The sequence below is a fragment of the Marmota monax genome, unplaced genomic scaffold (assembly GCF_021218885.2).
Source record: "Marmota monax isolate L192 unplaced genomic scaffold, Marmota_monax_Labrador192_F-V1.1 WCK01_AAM20220418_F8-fsc00042, whole genome shotgun sequence".
In the NCBI taxonomy this organism is placed as follows: domain Eukaryota; kingdom Metazoa; phylum Chordata; class Mammalia; order Rodentia; family Sciuridae; genus Marmota; species Marmota monax.
The window spans coordinates 5,640,048-5,661,793 of NW_026693008.1; the positions used below are offsets into that span (position 1 = coordinate 5,640,048).

Here is a 21,746-nt window from a genome sequence, read left to right on the forward strand (position 1 = left end):
TGGGGAAAAGGGTACACTTGTACATTGCTGGTGGGACTGCAAATTGGTGCAGCTAATATGGAAAGCAGTATGGAGATTCCTGGGAAAGCTGGGAATGGAACCACCATTTGACCCAGCTATCGCCCTTCTTGGACTATTCCCTGAGGACCTTAAAAGAGCATACTATAGGGATGCTGCCACATCAATGATCATAGCAGCACAATTCACAATAGCAAGACTGTGGAACCAACCTAGATGCCCTTCAATAGATGAATGGATAAAAAAATGTGGCATTTATACACAATGGAGTATTACGCAGCACTAAAAAATGACAAAATCATGGATTTCGCAGGGAAATGGATGGCATTAGAGCAGATTATGCTAAGTGAAGCTAGCCAATCCTTAAAAAACAAATGCCAAATGTCTTCTTTGATTTAAGGAGAGCAATTAAGAACTGAGCAGGGAGGAAGAGCATGAGGAAAAGATTAACAGTAAACAGAGGTGAGTGGTGGGAGGGAAAGGGAGAGAGAAGGGAAATTGCATAGAAACAAAAGGAAACCCTCAACGTTATACGAAATCACATATAAGAGGTTGTGAGGGGAAAGGGGTGGAAAAAAAAACAAGGGAGAGAACTGAACAACAACAGATTAGGTAGAGAGGGAAGATGGGAGGGGAGGGGAGGGGGGATAGTAGGGGATAGGAAAGGCAGCAGAATACAACAATCACTAATATGGCATTATGTAAAAATGTGAATGTGTAACTGATGTGATTCTGCAATTTGTATTTGGGGTAAAAATGGGAGTTCATAACTCACTTAAATCAAATGTATGAAAGATGATATGTCATGAGTTTTGTAATGTTTTGAACAACCAATAAAAAAATGTAAAAAAAAAAAAAGAAACGCACCTTTGTATTTGCTTTTCTTCCACACCTTACAGGTTGTAAAATTTTGTCTTAGGTTGTATTTTTTGTGAAATCTGGGCTAAGCCAACATCTAAACTTACATATAAGTGTGTGAACTAAACACACATGGAGAGTGAAAATTTGATTAAGGCAAAAAGAGTATTCAAAATTTGGTTTGCTAAGCATGTGCCTAAAGGGGAGAGAGACTTTGAAAAGAAGCTTAGATGTTCCTTCAATGGAGTTGGGGAGATTGCCCCATAAAGAATTCATTGTCTGTTTGCCAACCTAGTACTAGAGAGTTGATCTGAGATCCAGGGAACAGAGAGGGGACTCCCATGAGAGGATGGACCATGAGATGAGGGACTCAATAATGCTCATCCATTAGGTTACTCTTAACAATATAAATAATAACAGCATAATAACCGTAGATCACAGAGGAGCCCTGATTCAAGGCAATATTCTAGGTTCTGGGAATTCAATGATAAAAACAAACAAAAAAATTCTCATGAAGGATAAAGACAGCAAACAAGTGAATAGCCAAACAAAGTAAATAATTAGTTTTTCATGGCATGCAAGTGCTCTACAGGAAATAAAGAGTTGCAATGGAGAATGACAGAGTGAAGTGGAGAGAATCCCCATGGAGATCAGTTAGTGTGGGAAGCACATTCTGCAGAGGTGATATAAGAGAGAGGAGGAGATATAACCATACACTGAGTAGAGAGGGAGAACAAGAACACTCCAAGCAGAAAGAGCAATGGATAGTAGGACTTGAGGTTGGAGAGATGTTTGAAGAAGGGGAGGCAGACCAGGCTCACTACTTCTGTAAAGCACCTACCATGAAATGACACTGTTCTTAGCCTGTAACAGGTACTGTCCCACTATACTTCTCATAACAATGCAAGGAAGTCTCCAATTTTGGATGTGAGGAAACTGAAGCCCAGGGAAGGCAAATGGCTGGCCCAAAGCTGCACAGTTCACATGGTGAGCAGAGGACCTGGAATCCTGATGCAGGTCTCTCATGGTAAGCAGTGGAGTAGGATTTCATTTCCTATCCTGCTGCCACTAGATAGTCTACTGTAGAAAAAGACTTGGGCCAGTTCTCAGGATGTCCTCTAGGCCAGGGCAAAGAGCTTAGACTTTATTCTAAGTGAAATGGGAAGGCATAAAGGGTTTTAAGCTCAGAGAGATATGATCCATTTTATGTTTTTATAAGGTCTCTCTGTAGCTATGTTCTAAATGGATTGAGAAGGCAAGAATTGACCTTAAGGGCAGGACATGGATGAGGACCACATAGGAGGTGATGGTGGTTTATCTTTAACTGACAGGATATCTGTTGAGATTGAGAGAAGGGGAGGACTAGAGGGATATTTTGTAGGTAAAATTGACAGATCTTTAAAGAGCCCTATTTCCTTGGGTGTAAGTGACCTTTATTGGGCCCAGGTCATAGAGGGAGGCAGTGTTGAGGAGAAGAGCACAACTGGCATTTCTGCATGGAGCACCCCAATATGGCCTTAGTCCTGGGAGCACTGAAGATACCAGGACCACTGAAGCCTTGCATATCTTGCAACTATGGCTCCCTGGGCAAGGAAGCTCCCTTCTCCTGCAGGGTACTAGAAGCAGGGTCCATGGGTAGGCACTGTCCTTGACTGGGGTCCTCAGCAGAATGGACTAGCAGGCAACATGGAAAGGTCTGTGAGTGAGAAAACAAAAGAATAACTGAAGTCATCCGTGGTTGTGAGGTATTGATGTGGCCTCATTTGTATTTAAGTAGGTTTATGTAATATACCTATATCTACATCCATTTTGACTCTGGCCAACTGCCCAGGAGGGTTGAAATTTGAACTAAGAGGGGTCATAGAGTCAGAAAAGGTACTAGGCTACCAGTTAGCTGTAGTTTATATTGGACACATAACATAAAATTTCGGTTCTCTCTCTCATGTCATGCAGACTTCATCTTCAGGAGAGAAAAGTGTCCAGTATAAATGTTCCCGTTCTCCAGTCCTTTTCTGAGATGGACCCGATAAATGAGAGGGAGTGGTCTGAGACCTACTGGGTATACATCTCCAGGAGTTACGATTAGGCAGAGAGGCGATTTTCATTTTCTGTGATAACTTCCCACAGTAAGTAGGTGGGAGGGTGCAGTGATTGATGAGCTAAATTAGATGGAAAGTGGCTCAAATCAGATTCTAGGTGATTGCTCCTGCCTCTCGACTCACTGCACTTATTTTCTATTCTGCTCATTTAGCAAATGATCATGGTCTGTCTTGTGACATTTCGTATATTGTTGCTTCATTCTTCACCTTTTTGCATTCTTCTCTCTTCTTTCTCTGGCTACATCAGTTATTCCTTGGGGGCAAAAATGATGTTTCATTTATTTTTGTATTTTTCTTATGCTTTTTACCAAGTAAAGGCACAGTGATTCTGATTGATAGTTGCTGCTTGAGGTGAGACATTTTCTAAAGAATGTTGAATTTCTCTTGCCTTAGAAATGTGAGAAATGGGGGTAAGGACCACACTCAGTATGTTTTAGCTTAAAATATGCAACTTTGGAGTGAATAAATTTGAGATAACTTTATTTAGTCAGCATAACTGAGCCACAAAGATTGTCTAGTTATTTGTGATAGTAAACTTCATCACTCTTAACAGGTTATGAGGTTGAATCATTTAAAATTGCTGAATTTGAGCTACAAATATGGCAGTATCATGTTATTCAATCTAAGAAGATAGATGAGTCAATAATAATTCATGCCTCTGATTCAGTCTGAAATGGAAATGAACTAAAATGGGAGGCAGGCCCTTTTCTTTTTTGTACCAACTTGGAGGAGAGGGACCAGGGAGGCACAGATCCCGAGACAGAGGAGATGATGGCAAGGGCAGGAATCCCTGGATGATCTATGATTCTTGTCATGAGTTAGCACTTCAGTGGTTAGCTTGTCTCTCCTTTAATATCACATAAACAGAAGTCATGATGTGACCCAGAAGGGGCAAGGCATGATCCTTAGGAGTTATGTTACCCATCCTCTCCCAGTTCCCTCTGTCCTGAGAATTGTCAAAGGTAGTCATGGAGGCAGATGAAGCAACTATGCCATTATTTTTTTTAATTATCTTTTTAGATACAATGACAGCAGAGTATATTTTAACATATTTATGCAAACAAATTATCTTATTCTAATTAGAATCTCAGTGTTGTGATTGTACTTGGTGTGGAGATTCATTGTGGTGTATTCATAGGAAAGTTGGATCAAATTTATTCCACTGTCTTTCCTATTCCTCTTCCCCCTTCCTTCCTTTCCTTCCCCTTTGTATAATCTACTGAATTTCTTTTCTCCCCCTCCCCCTGTTGTATGTCAGCATCCACATATCAGAGGAAATACTTAATATTTTTTTGAAGGGGGGTTGGCTTATTTTACTTAGCATAATAGTCTCCAGATTCATCCAGGTGCCAACAAATGTCATAAAATCATTCTTTTTTATGGCTGAGTAATATTCCATTGTGTATATGCACCACATTTTATTCATCCATTTATCTGTAGATGGTACCTAGGTTCATTCCATAGTTTAGCTATTTTGAATTGAGCTTCTATAAGTATTGATGTAGCTGTGTTACTATAGTAAGCTGATTTTAAGTCCTGTGAGTATATATTGAGGGGTTGGCTAACTGGGTCACATGGTGGTTCCATTATAAGTTTTCTGAGGAATCTTCATACTGCTTTCTAGAGTAGTTGCACCAATTTGCAGTCCCACCAACAATGTATGAGTCCTCACCAACATTTTTTATTAGTTGTACTCTTGATAATTGCCATTCTGACTGGAGTGAGATAAAATCTCAGTGTAGTTTTAATTTGCATTTCTCTAATTGCTAGAAATGTTGAACATTTTTTCATACATTTGTTGACCTTTCCTATTTCTTCTTTTGTGAAGTGTTGATTCAATTCGTTTGCTCATTTATTTATTGGGCTATTTTTTTTTTGGTATTAAGTTTTTTGAGTTCTTTATATATGCTGGAGATTAATGCTCTATCTGAGGTGTAGGAGGTAAAAATTTTCTCGCATTTTGTAGGCTCTCTCTTCAGACTCTTGATTGTTTCTTTTTCTGTAAGAATTTGATGCTGTTTTATTTATTGATTCTTGATTTCGCTTCTTGTGTTTTAGGGGTCTCGGTGAGGAATTCAGTTCCTAAGCTGACATGATGGAGATTTTGGTCAACTTTTTCTTCTAGTGGGTGTATGGTTTCTGGTTTAATGCCCGAGTCTTTGATCCACTTTGAGTTGAATTTTGTGCCTGATGAGAGATAGGGGTTAAATTTCATTCTGCTACCTATGAATTTCCAGTTTTCCTAGCACCATTTGTTGAAGAGGCCATCTTTTCTCCAATGTATGTTTGTGGTGCCTTTGTCTCGTTTGAAATAGCTATATTTATGTGGGTTTCTCTAGGTCTTCTATTCTGTTCCATTGTTTTTCATGTCTGTTTTGGGGCCAATTGTATGTTATTTTTGTTACTGTAGTAGTATTACTTAAGTCTAATTTTATAGTTGTATAATTTAAAATTTGAAGCTTCCTGTTTCATTTTGCTCGCTAAGGATTTCTTTGGTTATTCTTGGCCTCTCATTTTTCCAAATGAATTTCAGGATTCCTTTTTCTATTTCTATGAAGACAATTTTTGAAATTTTAATAGAAATTGCATTAAATTTGTATAGCTCTTTTAGTATCATGTTATGCCACCATTTCATGTTTTTTCCCATTTATTTTATATTTTTGTTAGTTGGTTTGTTTCTATTATACTCAATAAAAGAGCCCCACCTACTTTTTCTCCTTAGTAAGCCCTGGAAAGTCAAGTACTTGGGTCTGTCTACTGAAGTGGGAGGATTGGGGAAGATTTGCATTAGCAGTTTTTTGGTTTATTCCTCTGGTTAGCTTAGAGTTTATATTCTAGATTCCCCTAGAGGAACTCAGATTCACCAGCAGGCAACATGGGCAGGTGGGGTTACTTTTTGGCCTTATTTGTAGGGCAAGCAAAGGGGAGGCTGACTTAAGTTGGAGAAAATAGACTGGAAGAAGCAACTTGAGAACAAGGAGAGTTTGTCATTGGAAATAGCCAGAGACGCGAAAAAGAGCAAGTGTAGGAGCTGAATTAATTAGGAGAAAGGAAGATTCCCATGTATTATTTCCATTAGATAGAACAAGAAATATTTTTAAAAGCCTGGATTCTGTCATTATTAAAAGCATGATCAGAGACAGGCTTTCTGGAATCAGAATACTGGAAATGGAGAAAGATGTTTGGCATAATGTGTTTAGAACTGTATACAACCCACAGCCGTGGATCTAAGAAAAATCCAGAGTCTTAGTCTGAATAAAAATAAATGTATATTCATTATAGCACTCTACATCCCTTTTTATTACCTATGGATGGAATTGGTGTGCTTTAGACTCTTCATTCATTCATTCCATAAATGAATCTACCATGTTGTGCACATGATCTCATTTGTTTCTTCTAACAGCGTTCAGAGTCAGGAAAATGCTTGCCTTGTTTGTAGGTGGAGAACATGAACCCCCAGGGGGGTTAAAAAAAAGTCATCTACAGTCACACAGACTGTAAATAAGTGGCAGAGTTCAGATTCCTACTCAAATCTTTCTGATTCTAGAGCCAGTGCTTTTTTTTTTTTTTTTTTTGACTATGTCGTGGTTTGTTTCTCTGTCCTAGAGGCAACTTTCAAAAGACAGCAAGTGAGATACCTGTAAAGAAAAAGGCCAGGGTAGGCTGCCACCTCAGACCTAAGAAGTAGCAATGGGCCCTTACAGAGGATGCCAGTTTGGGTTTCCCTAAAAACAGAAATGCAGGATTTGAGTTGGCATTTTTAACAAGAGCCCTGGATGGTGCAGAATATGAGGCCTCATTTCATAATCAGAATCAACATTTCAACCAGACTCTGGGTGATTTGTAACCATGTTAAAGTTCAAAAAACACTGCCCTAACTGTGCCACGGTTTCTTCTACTTCCTCCATTTGGGGTCTTATAAGATGCTGGCTTAAGGAAGGCACATGACTGATTATTGCCGAGGTGCTAACTAACATCTACAAACACCAGGTGCCATTTCCCCCTCTCTCTTCGTTTACCACCCCCTTGTCTTTCTAGTCTTTTTCTCTTGCCCATATAGCAGTGAAGTAAGGGAAGGACGAGCGAGAGAACAAAAAATGAAGGAATAGGAATTTCTAACAAGCATCACGAGCCAGTGTCATGCCTCCTTCCAAAATTGTGCTAAGCAGCGTGGCCAACCCTGTCTCCCTTAAAAGAGGATGCCGGCAGTCCCAACTATTCACTACACCCTTTTGAAATTATTAAGGCACCTTCACATATTTTGGAAGCTAGGCATAGTTGCTTGCTCATTCAATCTAGACAACAGTTCTATAGGTTTTATGTCTATATCACACACCCCTATGCACTCAAGCGTCTTAAGGGTGGCTGAGCATAAGTGTGATGAATTTCTACCTTTAAGTACAAATTTGAGAAAAACACCATTGATAGAGCCACAGGGTTTAGAGTGGCCCATTTGGGTCAGAATGCTGAACCTGCCATGTTGAAATGGGCATTGCTTTTCACCTCACAGATTTACCCTGATCTTTGAAGATCATGCCATTTGTTTTGTACTTTGAGCAACAATAGAAATGGGCTTGCACTATTTTGTACCCCTGCCACCTGCCATCCCGTGTCTGATTATGAATGATCTGTAAAGCAGAAAGAAAGAAGACAAAAAATTTCATAAACTGTGCCAACCCTGTGGTCTCAACAGTAATTTAGCAAATGTGACATGGGAGTCAACAGGAAACCCATACACCCATCATCAGACTGTCATGTTGATGGTGAACAACATGTCCAATTTATTCCCTGCCGGGCTTATTTTCAAACATGCCAACATGTAAATTCTTAGGCAGAAATTAATAAAGGAAAACCTTTAAATAGAAGCACAGGTTACATCTTAAAAATGGAACAAAGGCATTTGGAACTGGAATTTTCAGTTAATTGCAGGTCTGGTAAGGAAATATTCATTCTTCATATCTGCCTCCAGGGTAAAAGAAAATATAAGAAAGGGGAGAAATCATGAGACTTGAGCTTTAGGAAAATCTGGGGACCCAAATGATGTTATGTATGTATGTAGGTATGGAATGAGGCATATTTGTTTTGCATGTCATATTTTTCATTCATCAAATCATTGTCCTCCTCTAGAACTCATTAAGGAAACTCCTCCCTCCCACAGAAAGGATAATCAAATGGCATTTAATACCACAAGGTAAAACAGAACAGATAGTGGGATCTTTGTTATATTAGAATATTATATCATGGTATTATTTCACTGACTTTTTAAGAGACATATAGTTAAAATAATTAAAAGATAGTATCTTTGGATCCAGATTTGAGGTGGTAAGTTTGCTTTGGGTTGCTTCAAAATATGTTTAGAGAAACATACTTTGAATGAGGCATCTCACTTCAAATGCCTTATGGAGATATTTGGTCAAGTTAATGAACAGTCTAAGAACTTGCACTGTGTATCTAGAGTTGATTTCATTTCATTTCAGGAAGTCTTAATCTGAAATTAGTGATAACAATGATTTGCATATATCTTTCAATCTAAAACATATGTGTTAGAGTTAGGCCGAATTGTATGCTTTGCATCAAGTTGTGAGCTATTAGAAAGTTGTGAGTTTGTGAAAACAATTTAGGAATTTGTGAGCATCATTTATTTTTAGTGAAATTCAATAGAAGAGAAAATATGAGTTCATTTAATAGGGTAGGGGCTTGTATTTTTATGTAAATGGTCATATTACAGATAAGAAAGATGTATAAATACTTTTGTGCAGTAGGGTCATATTTTTTTAAAAAGTGTGAAAATTACTACCTTGATGAATTTTGGCATGGTCACAATGTGGTCTGAACCATGATTGGCACACTGAAAATTCTACTTTAAATAATCAACAACCTTATCATTTTTCTTTTAACTTCTCATTTACTTTGGGGTTTTGAAATGGCTATATTTCTCTTTTTGAAATGACTATATTTCTCTTGAAATCTGTTCCTCCTGGAGACAGTGATTAGTTGTGAATGAGGGATATAAAGCCACACTTCAAAGTTCAGCATATATCGGCAGGGCATATTTTAAGGGATATATTTTAAAATTAATAATTCTGTCATGTGCCTGCCTCATGGCTTTTCAGTTACCATGACTCACCTTAATTTCACCTTAATACCACTGTTTGACATTAGATGCCTCTCCAGAGAGGAAGAAAATCGTTCAGAAATTAGGTGTATAAAGGTTATTAAACTAATATTTAAAATTCTGGTCCTGCACATTTTACTTTACTTCTAATTAAATGCCATCAGTAGAAATGTATGATCCTCAGTATGTTCACATGCCTGAGTCTGTATCTACTTGAAGGACAAAAATGCTGAGGAATTCTTATTTTATTTGCATCCTTTCTCCTAGGAATACTACTTGTAGCTACCATCAGCAACTATTGTAAGTAAGCCAAAGCTGAAGACTGAATTTGAAAGCATAAAACATGTAAAGATTTCCTTCTTCCTTAGAACATTTTATACCTTGTTCCATACCCAAATAACTAAGCATCTATAAGTATATGGTTAAAATGCCAATAATTAGCTTACTTTGGAACTGTAAGAATAGAACCATTAGTTGATATTCTTGATAAATTTCTGGTCTTATTCCTTGAGCATCATGTTAAGGGAGGTGGGAAAGTAAAACATCATCAATAGACTGGAATAAACTTTTTCATCTATATAAGAAGTATTCCTAACACCATTGCATTTTTCTATCAGTAGCTAGACTTTTGTTTGTAAACCCCAGTGTTGATCTTTCTTCTTGACAGGCTTGGTTGTTACATATTTTTTGTTATAGTGAAGACTTTTGGTTGCAGTTCTGAAACCTAGTCTTACTAAACTGCCTTTAGAAATAAAGGACATTTATTGACTCCTGGAACCGGAAAGTTTTAGTTAGGACCTCTTTGTTGGTGATCACCATATTGAACCTTCTATCATTTGATCAAACCAGTAGTGTTTCTTTTTCTAATAGTTTAATAAAATCCAACTATGGAGTCTCATTGGGATAACTGGGATTACATGCTCATTACTGAACCAGTAATTGTGGCCAATGGGATGGAACAGTGATTGGCCAGACTGGATCACATTCCTATATCTGTCTTCCAAAGTTAGAAGGAAGAGCACACTCTCCAAAGGGGGCTGGGGGGAGGGGGTGTCAGGAATCAGTGGCCATTATGTATGTAAAGTTTTCTTTATGTAGATACTGAGCAAGTAAGATTAGATGATGCTACTTTGGAAATTCTATTTTGACTTTTTAAAACACTTTGATGTCTTTAATTTTAAAAAAAGTTAAATTATCTCTGTCTGCCCCACATTTAATATGTATCAAGCTAGGCATACATATTTCTTTTAATTTTTCTGAGCGTGTGAATTGTGTGCAAGATTTTGAGCAAGTATCTGTAATATTTTATTAAATGATTTTTCCTCACTCTGGGTAATAAACAGGTGATTTGACTTAGCAGAGTACAGGTGCTATTTTTAATACTTAGTGCTCTCTGGAGGGCTTCCAAATAATAATAGCATCTTTAAAAGCTTTGGATTCCCCCAAGGAGCAATAAAATTGTGCTGAGTATTGTCTGTGATAAATAACACGTCTCCTTTCTCTTCCATATTCTTACTTGAGAAAGCTCCAGATTTCCTGACATTATCTGAGGGTTGACTGCCTAGTGAAGGTCAATACTTCTTTGTTCCATTACTATATGTTACTTTGTGATCATATTGAGACAATGATAATATGACTTGCTTTTAATAACATTAAAAAATCATGGACAATAAAAGCATGAATATATGGAACAAGGAACACACCTGGAAATTTTATTTTCTAAAATTGAAATAGCTTAAATACTTAGTTTTTTCCTCATCAGTGGAGTTCAAGGCTACCAAGAGAACCAGAACTTGAAGAACCAAGATCCCAGAGAAAATGGAGCCACAGAGAACTGTGTTCAGCTTCTTATGTTTACCTGAGGACTTGTTTCATACCCCCCAAGAAGGAACAACAATATAAAGTTCAAAACTTCTAATAATATAATAAAAATACAAAGCAGAGATCATGGCAGCATCTTACAAAGTTCAGGCCTTCTAAGGATGTAGGAAACTGATAAATACTCAGTGTTCTTAATTGGGTCCCTGAAAAGCTAGATCCTATGATTAGGATAGTCTGGAACTATACCAGCCTTAGTATGATGAAGATGACCTTCTGCACTCTCTATGCCTGCCAGAAGAAGATCAAACATCTTTGGAAGAAGATAACATAATTAAAAACTTGTACAGTTTCCATAAATATTGAACTTGTCATTTTCTACAAAGTAGTAGACATGCCAGGAAACAAGAAGAAATGATCAAATTACCAAAAACAGAGAAAAACTGTGCAAAGTAATAAATCCAGAAGTGATTCAAATGTTGGAGTTTTAAGCCATAGATTTTCAAACAACTGATTAATAAGTTCAAGAACACATAGAGAATTTCAGCACAGATCTAGAAATCATCAAATGAATCAGATGAACAACTTAAAATTATAGTAAATGAAATTAAGAACTCAGTAGATGGGGTTAGCCGCAGGTTAGACGTATCAGAAGAAAGGAATAGTGGCACAGAAGATTGTTTGGTAGAAAATACTTAGATTGAAGCACAGATCAGGAAAAGCCAAACAAAATGAGATAAAAATAAATACAATTTCATAAGAGACTTATGGGATAATCTAAAGGACTGGGTAATAAAGACCGGGAAAGAGATTAGAGAGAAAATGGGTCAGAGACAATATTTGAAGAGATACTGGCCAAGAATTTTTCAAAATTAGTGAATGATATTCAGCCACAGATTCAAGAAATTGTATAAGCAAAGAAAATCAAATAAAACATGGAGGCATATTATAGTAAAATTTCTTAAAAATCAAAGACAAATGAAAGAATCTTAAAAACATCCAAAGGAAAAAAAGACACATTTTCAACTGAATACCAATTGGACTTCATCTTATTTTTAAATAGAAACAATGGAAGCTAGAAAACAATTAAATGACAAAGAGTACCAATATAATAATTACCAATCTTGAATTTTGTACCCAGTGAACATATATTTCAAAAAAGATATTTTTATAATAATTAAAACTAAGAGAATTAAATACTAGCGTGTCTACACTGAATCTATTAAAGGGAGCTCCTCAGTCAGAGTGAAATGGTTTCATATGGAATCATGGCAATGCAGGAAGTCATTAAGAGAACCAAAAAAGGATAAGTATATGTGAGTGTAAATAAATATAGAGAATTCAAAACAATCAAAGTAATGTGTAATGGAGTTTTATTTCCTGTCAAACAATTCAAGATGGAACAATTTTAGCATCCATGGGGATAGTAACTGAGGTGAATTAAAACATACCAAATATTTTACATTCACTAGTTCATCATGATGATAATAATATATTAGTTATCATGGGGAAGACGTTAGTAAACCAATTTATTATTTCAGAAAATGTGTATATCAAGCATGTATTCTGCATTTCTTTTACCATGAAGTAAACAGGCTTTTCTCCTGAAAATATTATTCTAGCTAATAAACAAAAAAATCATAATATCATTTTTTAAAACAAGAACCTAATCAATAGATTCAGGATTGAACATTAATGGCTATAAATACTACAACAATAAAGCCAGAAATGGTATACCTCCTGAGGAAGAAACACACATACGCTAGTCATGAGGTAGCCCTTCCAAATATATGCTACAAATTTAACAAAATGAATGGATATAAATTTGGTTAAGCTTGGGGACTGGTGTTGTGGCTTAGCAGTGGAGCATTTGCCTCGTATGTATGAGACTCTGGGTTCAATCCTCAGCACCACCTAAAACTAAGTGAATAAAATAAAGGTATTGTGTTCAACTACAACTAAAACCTAAATATTAAAAAAAAATTGGTTAAGCTTCTATATTTAACTACTAACAAGAAGAAATTACAGATAGGGAGAATCTTATTTAATACAATACTATGGAAAAATATTGATAGTGGAAAAGTTTAGTTCCAATAAGCCACTTTCTTTAATGAAATAGCAAAGGGGAAAAAGATTGAGGGTAACTGATAAGTTAAATAGAGTAAATGCACCTTAAAAGACACACAGTAATCAATCACAATGGGCAGAACTTATTTGGATCTTGATTCATAAATATATGTAAAAAAGTATTGTGACATTTGAGATATTTAAAATTTTGACACTGAGTATTTAGTGGTATACTGACATTGTTATTTTTGTATGTTTGATGATGATCTTACGGGCATATGTTTTTAAATGCCTACTTGTCTTTTAAAAATGTGTACTGAAATAGTTCAAAGAAATAAGATATGTTATTTGGGGTTTGTTTTAAAATACTGTGACTGAAGGAAAAGTAGATGGTGTAGAAATGGAACAAAATTGTCCATGAGCTAATGATCATGGAGGCTTTGTTTCATTATTAAGTCTAAGTTTTTATACTTTGGAAATTCTCCACAACAATAAGCTTGAAAACTAAATACATATAATATTACAATAAAAGGCATCAGTAATACATAAAATGTGAGTGAGGTAAACAAAGTTAAAGTAATATTGTATTGTTATCCAGATAGGGTAAAATAGTTAATTATAATAGATTCTAATAAGTCACGAGAACATATTTTATTTTCTATGAGAAACAGTTCAAGAATATTTAACTAATGAGCTGACAGAGGGAGAAAATGAAACAGTTAAGATGTATTTGATTAATTAAAGATAAATGTATTATTGGGGAACAAAGAACTGAGGGACAAAGAACATATTGAGATGGTAACTTGAACACAAATACAAGAGTAATTATATTAACATGAAATGACTAAGTGCTTCAGTTTCAAATCAAAGATTATCAGATTAGATTATAAAAATGATATCATCATAAGTCAAAATATGAAGTAAATCTAAATGTAAAAACATATAAAGATTAAAAATAAATTATATAAAGAAGAAATACCATACAAAAAATAGCCAAAAGAAACAAATATAGCTATATGTATGCATGTAAATTGCCTAGTCTTAAAATAAAAAGTAAATACAGCAGTAAAAGAAGACATGTACTTAGTCTTCAGCCTTAGAATTTTAGCATGTCCCTTCTAGTAATTAATAGAACATGAAGACAAAGTCAGTAAACATGTAGAAGTTTCAAATACTACATTTAATAAACTCAATCTAATTTGTAATATATAGGACCTTACACTTTCCAACTGACGAATATACATTTTTATGTTTAGCAAATGGACCATATGTCTAGACATAACTACTTCTTGATAAGTTTTGAAAGTTTAAAACTATACAGTCTGTTTTCTCATCAGAGTAGTATTAAGGTTTAAATCAGTAACAAAGTTATGAGATTTTTCCAATATTTAGAAGCTAAGTAATTCTGTAACCCTCACATTTTCAGAAAATCATAAGAATTAAAATTAGAAGTGACTGATAATGACAATGAAACATATTAAACCTTGAGGTTGTAGCTAAAGCAGTACTTACAGAGAAATGTATAAATTTAAATACTTAGAAAAGAAGAAAATCTAAAAAAACATTTATTTATTTACTTACTTACCTACTTATTTATTTTAATTCATTATACATGACAGCAGAATGATTTCAATTTATAGTACACATATAGATTACAAATTTTCATGTCTTTGGTTGTACACAAAGTAGAGTCACACCATTCATATCTTGATACATTTACTTAGGGTAATGATGTCCATCTCATTCCTCCATCTTGCCTACCCCTATCCCTCTCTCCTCCCCTCCCTCCCCTTTGTCCTATCTAAAGTTCCCCCATTCCTCTCATGTTCTCCCTACCCTCATTATGGATCAGCATCCACATATCAGAGAAAATATTCAGCATTCGGTTTTTTGGGATTGGCTTACTTCACTTAGCATGATATTCTCCAAATCCATCCATTTACCTGCAAATGCCATGATTTTATTCTCTTTTATTGCTGAGTGATATTCCATTGTGTATATATACTGCAATTTCTTTATCCATTCATCTACTGAAGGGCATCTAGGTTGGTTCCACAGTTTAGCTATTGTGAATTGTGCTGCTATAAACATTGATGTGACTGTGTCACTGTACTATGCTGTTTTTAAGTCCTTTGAGTATAAACCAAAGAGTGGAATAGCTGGGTCAAATGGTGGTTCCATTCCAAGTTTTCCAAGGAATCTTCATATTGCTTTCCATATTGGCTACACCAATTTGCAGTCTCACCAGCAATGTATGAGTGGGCCTTTTCCCCCACATCCTCACCAACACTTATTGTTGTTTGTATTCTTAAGAGCTGCTATTCTGACTGGAGTGAGATAAAATCTTAGAGTGGCCAACTCTAGCATTTCTAATTGCTAGAGGTGTTGAATATTTTTTTGCATATTTGTTAATTGATTGTATATCATCTTTTAAGAAGTGTCTGTTCAGTTCTGTGGCCCATTTATTGATTGGGTTATTTGGGTTTTTTTTTTTTTGGTGTTAATATTTTTGAGTTCTTTATATATACTAGAGGTTAGTGCTCTATCTGATGTGCATATGGTAAAAATTTGCTCCCATTCTGTAGGCTCTCTCATCACCTCACTGATTATTTCTTTTGCTGAAAAGAAGCTTTTCAGTTTGAATCCGTCCCATTTATTGATTCTTGATTTTATTTCTTTTGCTGTCGGAGTCTTGTTATGGAAGTTGGGGCCTAATCTGATGTGATTAAGATTTGACATCCCTTCATGTTCAAAACACTAGAAAAACTAAGGATAACAAGAATATATTTCAACATTATAAAAGCTAACTAAGCCCAAGGCCAACATGATTCTAAATGGAGAAAAACTGAAAGTATTCCCTCTAAAAATGGGAACAAGACAGAGATACCCTCTTTCACTTCTATTTAACATAGTTCTTGAAAATCTAGCTAGAGCAATTAGATGAAAGAAATTGAAGGGATACAGATAAGAAAAGAAGAACTCAAACTATCACAATTTGCTGATAACATGATTCTATACCTAGAGGATCCAAAAAATTCCACTTCTAGAACTCCTAATTGAATTCAGCAAAGTAATAGGATATAAAATCAACACCCATAAATCAAAGGTATTTCTGTATATCAGTGGCATATCTTCTGAAAGAGAAACTAGGAAAACTACTCCATTTACAATAGACTCAAATACAATAAAATACTTGGGAATCAACTTAATGAAAGAGGTGAAAAGCCTCTACAATGAAAACTACAGAGTGCTAAAGAAAGAAATTCAAGAAGATCTTAGAAGATGGAAAGATCACTATACCAGACCTTAAACTGTACTATAGAGCAATAGTGACAAAAACGGCATGGTATTGGCACCAAAATAGATTTGTAGACCAATGGTACAGAATAGAGGACACAGAGACAAACCCACATCAGTGATTTAAACATCAGCACCAATAGATGTGAAACAAATTTAAGGAAAGTTGTTGAAATAAAATATAAATACTAAAAAAAGTCACTGAAATAGATAATAAATGATAAAAGCAATAAAGCCTGAAGCTGGTTCTTGTAAAACTCTAATAAAATTGACTACCCTCTGGTGGGAATAGTTAAGAAAAATAAGGCACATATTGCAAGCTTTGGAGATGAAAAATTTATATCACACACACAAAGTTCAGAAAGGATATTACCATGATTTTATGCTAATAAACTTCAAAATTTAAATGAAATCATTAAATAAAATTTCTTGATATAATACATGTTATGAATTGATGATGTATACACTAAAAAGATTATCTTTGTAATTATATATCTTCCCACAAAGTAAACACAAGACAAGTATACTAGCAAATTCTTTTTCAGCATTTAAGGAAGAAACAATACCAGTCTATCTACAAACTCATTTTAGTAGGCCAGTACAAACTTGACTCCCCCTAAAAAGAAAGGTATTGTTTCAGTCAGTTTTTTCCCTGCTGTGACTAGAGGACCTGTCCAAAACAATTGTAGAGGAGGAAAGGTTTATTTGAAGGCTCACAGCTTCACAGTCCATGGAAGGTCAGCTCCTTCCTTGGGGCTCAAGGTGAGGCAGAACATCATGGTGGAAGAGTGTGGGAGAGGGAAGCAGATCACATGGTGGTCAGAAAGGAGAGAGAGAGAGAGAGAGAGAGAGAGAGAGAGAGAGAGAGAGAGAGAGAGAGAGATACTGACTCTACTGGCCAGATACAAATATATACCCCAAAGCAACTCCCCAATTTCCAGTACAGTACCACTTCAGTTACACTCAGTTAATCCCTATCAGAGGATTAAATCATTGATTGGGTTAATACTCTTAAACTCAATAATTTCTCCTTTGAACCCACTTGCATTTTCTCACAAGTGAGCTCTTAGGGGATACCTCACATCCAAACCATAACAGGTATTAAAAGAAAGGCAATTCCCAGTTCACATTTCCTTATGAAGATACATGGAAAAATTCTAGCCAAAATGTTGGCAAATCAAATCCAGTGATATACAAAAAAAGATAATGAATGTATCACTATCATGTTAGATTTATTCCAGTAATGCAAGTTGATTATTGGAAAATGAGTCAATGCAATTTATCACATTAGTAAAGTAAAAGCAAAAACAAAACAAAAACATAATCATGTCAGATGAGGAGGAAAATGATAAAATTTAACAGTCATTCATTAATGGCAAAAATTCTCAGTGACATCAGAAGAACTTCCTTATAGAACTTCCTTAATCAGATAAATTTTAACTACAAAAAAAATCTACAGCAAACTTCATATTTAATGTTGAAATTCTAACAACTTTGTTGAGATACTGAATAAGTATATCTATTATTTTTACTTCTGCTAATCTTTGTATTGGAAACTTTAGCCAATTCAGTATAATTTTAGGATGGTTAAGATTCTGTATTTTTAAAAAGCTACAGAGTGATTCTGCACAAGATAGTCCAGGTAGTCTAAGATGTGATAATGCTTCTTAAGTTGGAAAAGTCTGAGGAGCTCATATCTATTCTCTAATGGGTCTTCCATTCTGGAAAATTATTGAATCAGATTGGATGGGGATTTTGCCATTTTCCCTTAAAAATTATTTACACATGAGGCAGCCACTAGATTTTTTTTAACTGAGTTTTTATCCCATCAGAAATAAAAATTTCCCCATGTATATTATAACTACCTCTATTTGCCTATAATTGGATTTAAGATGATAATAGTGATTTGATATGTTCCTTTTGTATAGTGGTATTCAAATGCAGCCCTTTTGCAGTGTCAGTGTTAATATGTAGATATGTACTAGGTACTAGTCTGGTCATGAATGTAGAAAAATATATATAATGAAAGTTTAATGAAGTACATTTACTGTCTACGATAATTTTTGCCCCCTACTATCCTGGCTTACCAAACAGATTTGGCATTTTCTTCATCTTGTCTTTCATATCTGCTTTTTAAAAATAGTTACTTTTCAGTTGTAGTTGGATGCAATACCTTTATTTTATTTATTTTAATGTGGTGCTGAAGATTGAACCCAGGGCCCTGCACATGCTAGGTGAGTGCTCTACCACTGAGCCACAACCCCAGCTCCTCATATCTGCTTTTATATCCTACTACTTTTGTTACAAAATGATACCAGTTCTTAAAATTCAAATAATACATAAAACAGAAAAGCAGAAATCCGGGTCTGGGGTTGTAACTCAGTTCTAGAGCACTTGCTTAGCATGTGTGAGGCACTGGATTCAATCCTTAGTACCACATAAAAAAAATAAATAAAATAAAGGTATTGTGAAAACACATTGTATTATTTAAAAAAGAAGAAAAACAGAAACCCCCTATACTTCAAAATCATTTCTCAGAAGTATTCATTGACATTTTTTGTTCTTTTTCAACTATGTTTTTATGTATATGATTGTGTATTGTTGTCCAAGAGTCATCAACTTGCTCTCTAATCTTTCAAAATTCAAGTGTACAGAAATCAAGGTTTTATCCTTCTTATTGAATTTGATAAAACAATCAATATTCCAAAGTCTTAGGTATTTTCAGTGCCCATTATTTTACCATGTTCTGCTTTTTCTTTTGTTTTGTTTTAAGGAGTTAAGCAACACTTTGGGGAGAGAGTGATTACCAACGATATAGTGTAGCAGCACTATTTGTACTTATGTTCTCATCTTGAGTGAATCATTTCTAGGACCTAGAAGCCTACATTCCTGTGCTGATGGGAAATGGGGGAGGAGGTGTGCAAAGCAAACTAAGAATAACAAACTTAGAATAACAATAATATATGTATCAAACTAAGAATAACATGTGTATCAATAATGTGTATCAAACTAATAATAACAATAATATACTTTAACAAAAAGACACTACATATTTAATGTAAAACATAGTTTTAAGTTTTTTATTCCTTTATTCCATAATGTATAAACATCCCAATACTGACCACTGTGGAATATGATTAAGAATCATGGTACAAAAAAAAAAAAGAGTCAACTATTTTTAAAAGAGAGATATTGTATCAACTGAAATAAATCTTCCAGGTTATAGTAAAGAAAACTCGTTAGCTGATCTGGTAGTACAACTTACAGATCAGCAAATAATGCAGCTTGGAATTTTATGTATAAAAGAAATCTAATGCCCTTATCCAATTCATTGCCAACTCCTAAATCTCCCTCAGAGAGGGAGTTGTCGTATTTCACCATATCTACCTTTTCATTGGAAATTATCATAATTACTGCAATGGCCTCCTAATGGATCCCCTCCCATCTACTTGGACAATACATTCTGCGTACTAAAGTTTGAGGGATATTTCAGAATCTGAAACCGATTATGCAGCTCTCTTGGTAGAAGTTATTTATTTCTATCATTCAAAAAGCTAACATGGAAGGTCATTCTCTCTTGACTTTTCTTATCTCTTTCTCCCCTAGTGTCTGAACTCCAATTATGGTGCCCTTTGTCTTCCTTAAAATCGGTTTTCTCCTACTTGGCACAGGGCCTTTCACATTATTATTCCCTTGTTTTCTTCATCTCCTAATTAATTCCTTCTCTCCAGATTTCAACTCAAATGTTTTCTTCTCTCTAGAATAAGTTATACCCGCTTTAGAGTCTCTTACTGGCACCTTCTGTTCTGTGTGTGTTGTTTCTTGACTGTCTCTCCAACAGGACTGTGAGTTCTGTGAGTTCAGGGGTCATGTGTGTTTCTGTCCAACTACCAGTTCAGACTGGTATATGCTTTTTAATTTATTTTTTGAAATCACAAAAGAATATGTACAAATTTGTAACTGTATGGGAAATAAGATTATTGTGGCTAAAGATGTTATGACATATAACTAATTATAAGAAATAACATCAAAGGGAAGTCAATGGAATAACTTCTGAAGAAACAAACTGAAGGACTGAATGTTAAAATTGGGTAACCAAGAGGTTAAGAAGTGCACACATGGGAACACACCCAGTAAGTGACAGAATTTCAGCCTGGATTTGTCTGATAGCATGAGTATCTCTAAGAGTATTTACATGCCAAAAACCTTAATGTAAACACATATGTATGGAAAAACTGTTGGATGCTCTGTCTCTTCCTGAAAATTCACAAGGATCATTACAGATGTTAAATATTGGCAATTCCTGGAGTAGTGTAACATAATATCCCTTGCCCTTGGTAATACACATGAATGGGATCCATCTTGGCAAATGCTGCTATAAATTTCTTCATTTATCTATTTGTTTTCAGTCTTCTTTTCTTCCTTACTACATGGATCATAATCTCTCTGCTAGACAAAGTCTTTCCAAAGAGGATGTTTGCCAAATACTTCTTTAGCTGGAATGACAAGTAAAGCCCCTACCACCCTACCCGCCTCCATTGAAGATAAAACATTGTCTTTTAAAGTTAATTTGTCATAACTTAGGGTCAAGTGTTCAAAGAAATAGACCTCATTTAATCTTATTTCTGTCTCAGATATACTTATTGCCTTGAAATTATGCTCTACTCTCCCCACAGTTTTTAGGCTACTAACTGCACATGATAAAGGGCCACCCGATCTGGATTAGCAGTAAAAATTGGAACACTGCAAATATTTTTCATGGGAAAAGGGAGACATTTGGTCAAACTCATTCTCATTACCAATGATACAAAATACCAGTGTCACCTTCAATAATTACTGGAGAATAAGACTTAACTATAAATCACGGTACTTTTTTTTTCTATTTCATTTTTAGCTTATTTCATTTAAAAATTAATTCCTGCTAAACATTTCTCAGTGCTAGGGAAATTTGCCAAGACTTATTTCTTCAGAATGGATCATAAGTCTTTGCAAGACATGCATATACTACACTTTTCAAATTTCTCATAAGTTTAAATATATGGATTTTATGTCTTGAGTAGAGAATTTTACTAGGCCCTGTTCTTTCATACTAGGTATATTTATATCTATATCAATACAGGTATATTGGGGGGAAATCTATGCATATCTAGAAGCTGACAGAAGGTGGCTGTAAGGATTTTTAGGTCAAATTTGACTAAATATTCCCCAAAGCCCACAAGTATATGATTTTGAGTTTTTAACAATTTTCAGCAGAATACATGTAATTCTCGTTTGAATAAAAGGCTTTAAATGTTTGATTGATAATCTTAGGGTTCACACAAAAGAATGGGAAAGAATTTAGTGTAAATTTAACATTTTTCAGTTAATTTTTTGTTTTTAAATAGAAATCAATATTTTTTAACTAAATTTTTATAATTAAATATTCATGGGTTCATCCTGACAAAATCATGCATGCATAGAACCTGACCCATTCC

At 35.0% G+C, this 21,746-nt stretch overlaps 1 protein-coding gene across 5 annotated transcripts in view; it reads left to right on the forward strand.

Annotated features, from left to right (window-relative positions):
• Nucleotides 1-21,746, forward strand: part of Fhit (fragile histidine triad diadenosine triphosphatase) — a 1,445,121-nt gene that overhangs the window by 265,541 nt on the left and 1,157,834 nt on the right. Inside the window, exon 3 of one of the 5 annotated variants that reach the window (XM_058582092.1) lies at nucleotides 1,750-1,903. The exons of the other annotated variants lie outside the window; for them this stretch is intronic. The gene's annotated coding sequence lies outside the window, so the exon portion shown is untranslated. The remainder of the gene's footprint in view (nucleotides 1-1,749; nucleotides 1,904-21,746) is intronic. 5 annotated transcript variants of the gene reach the window in all.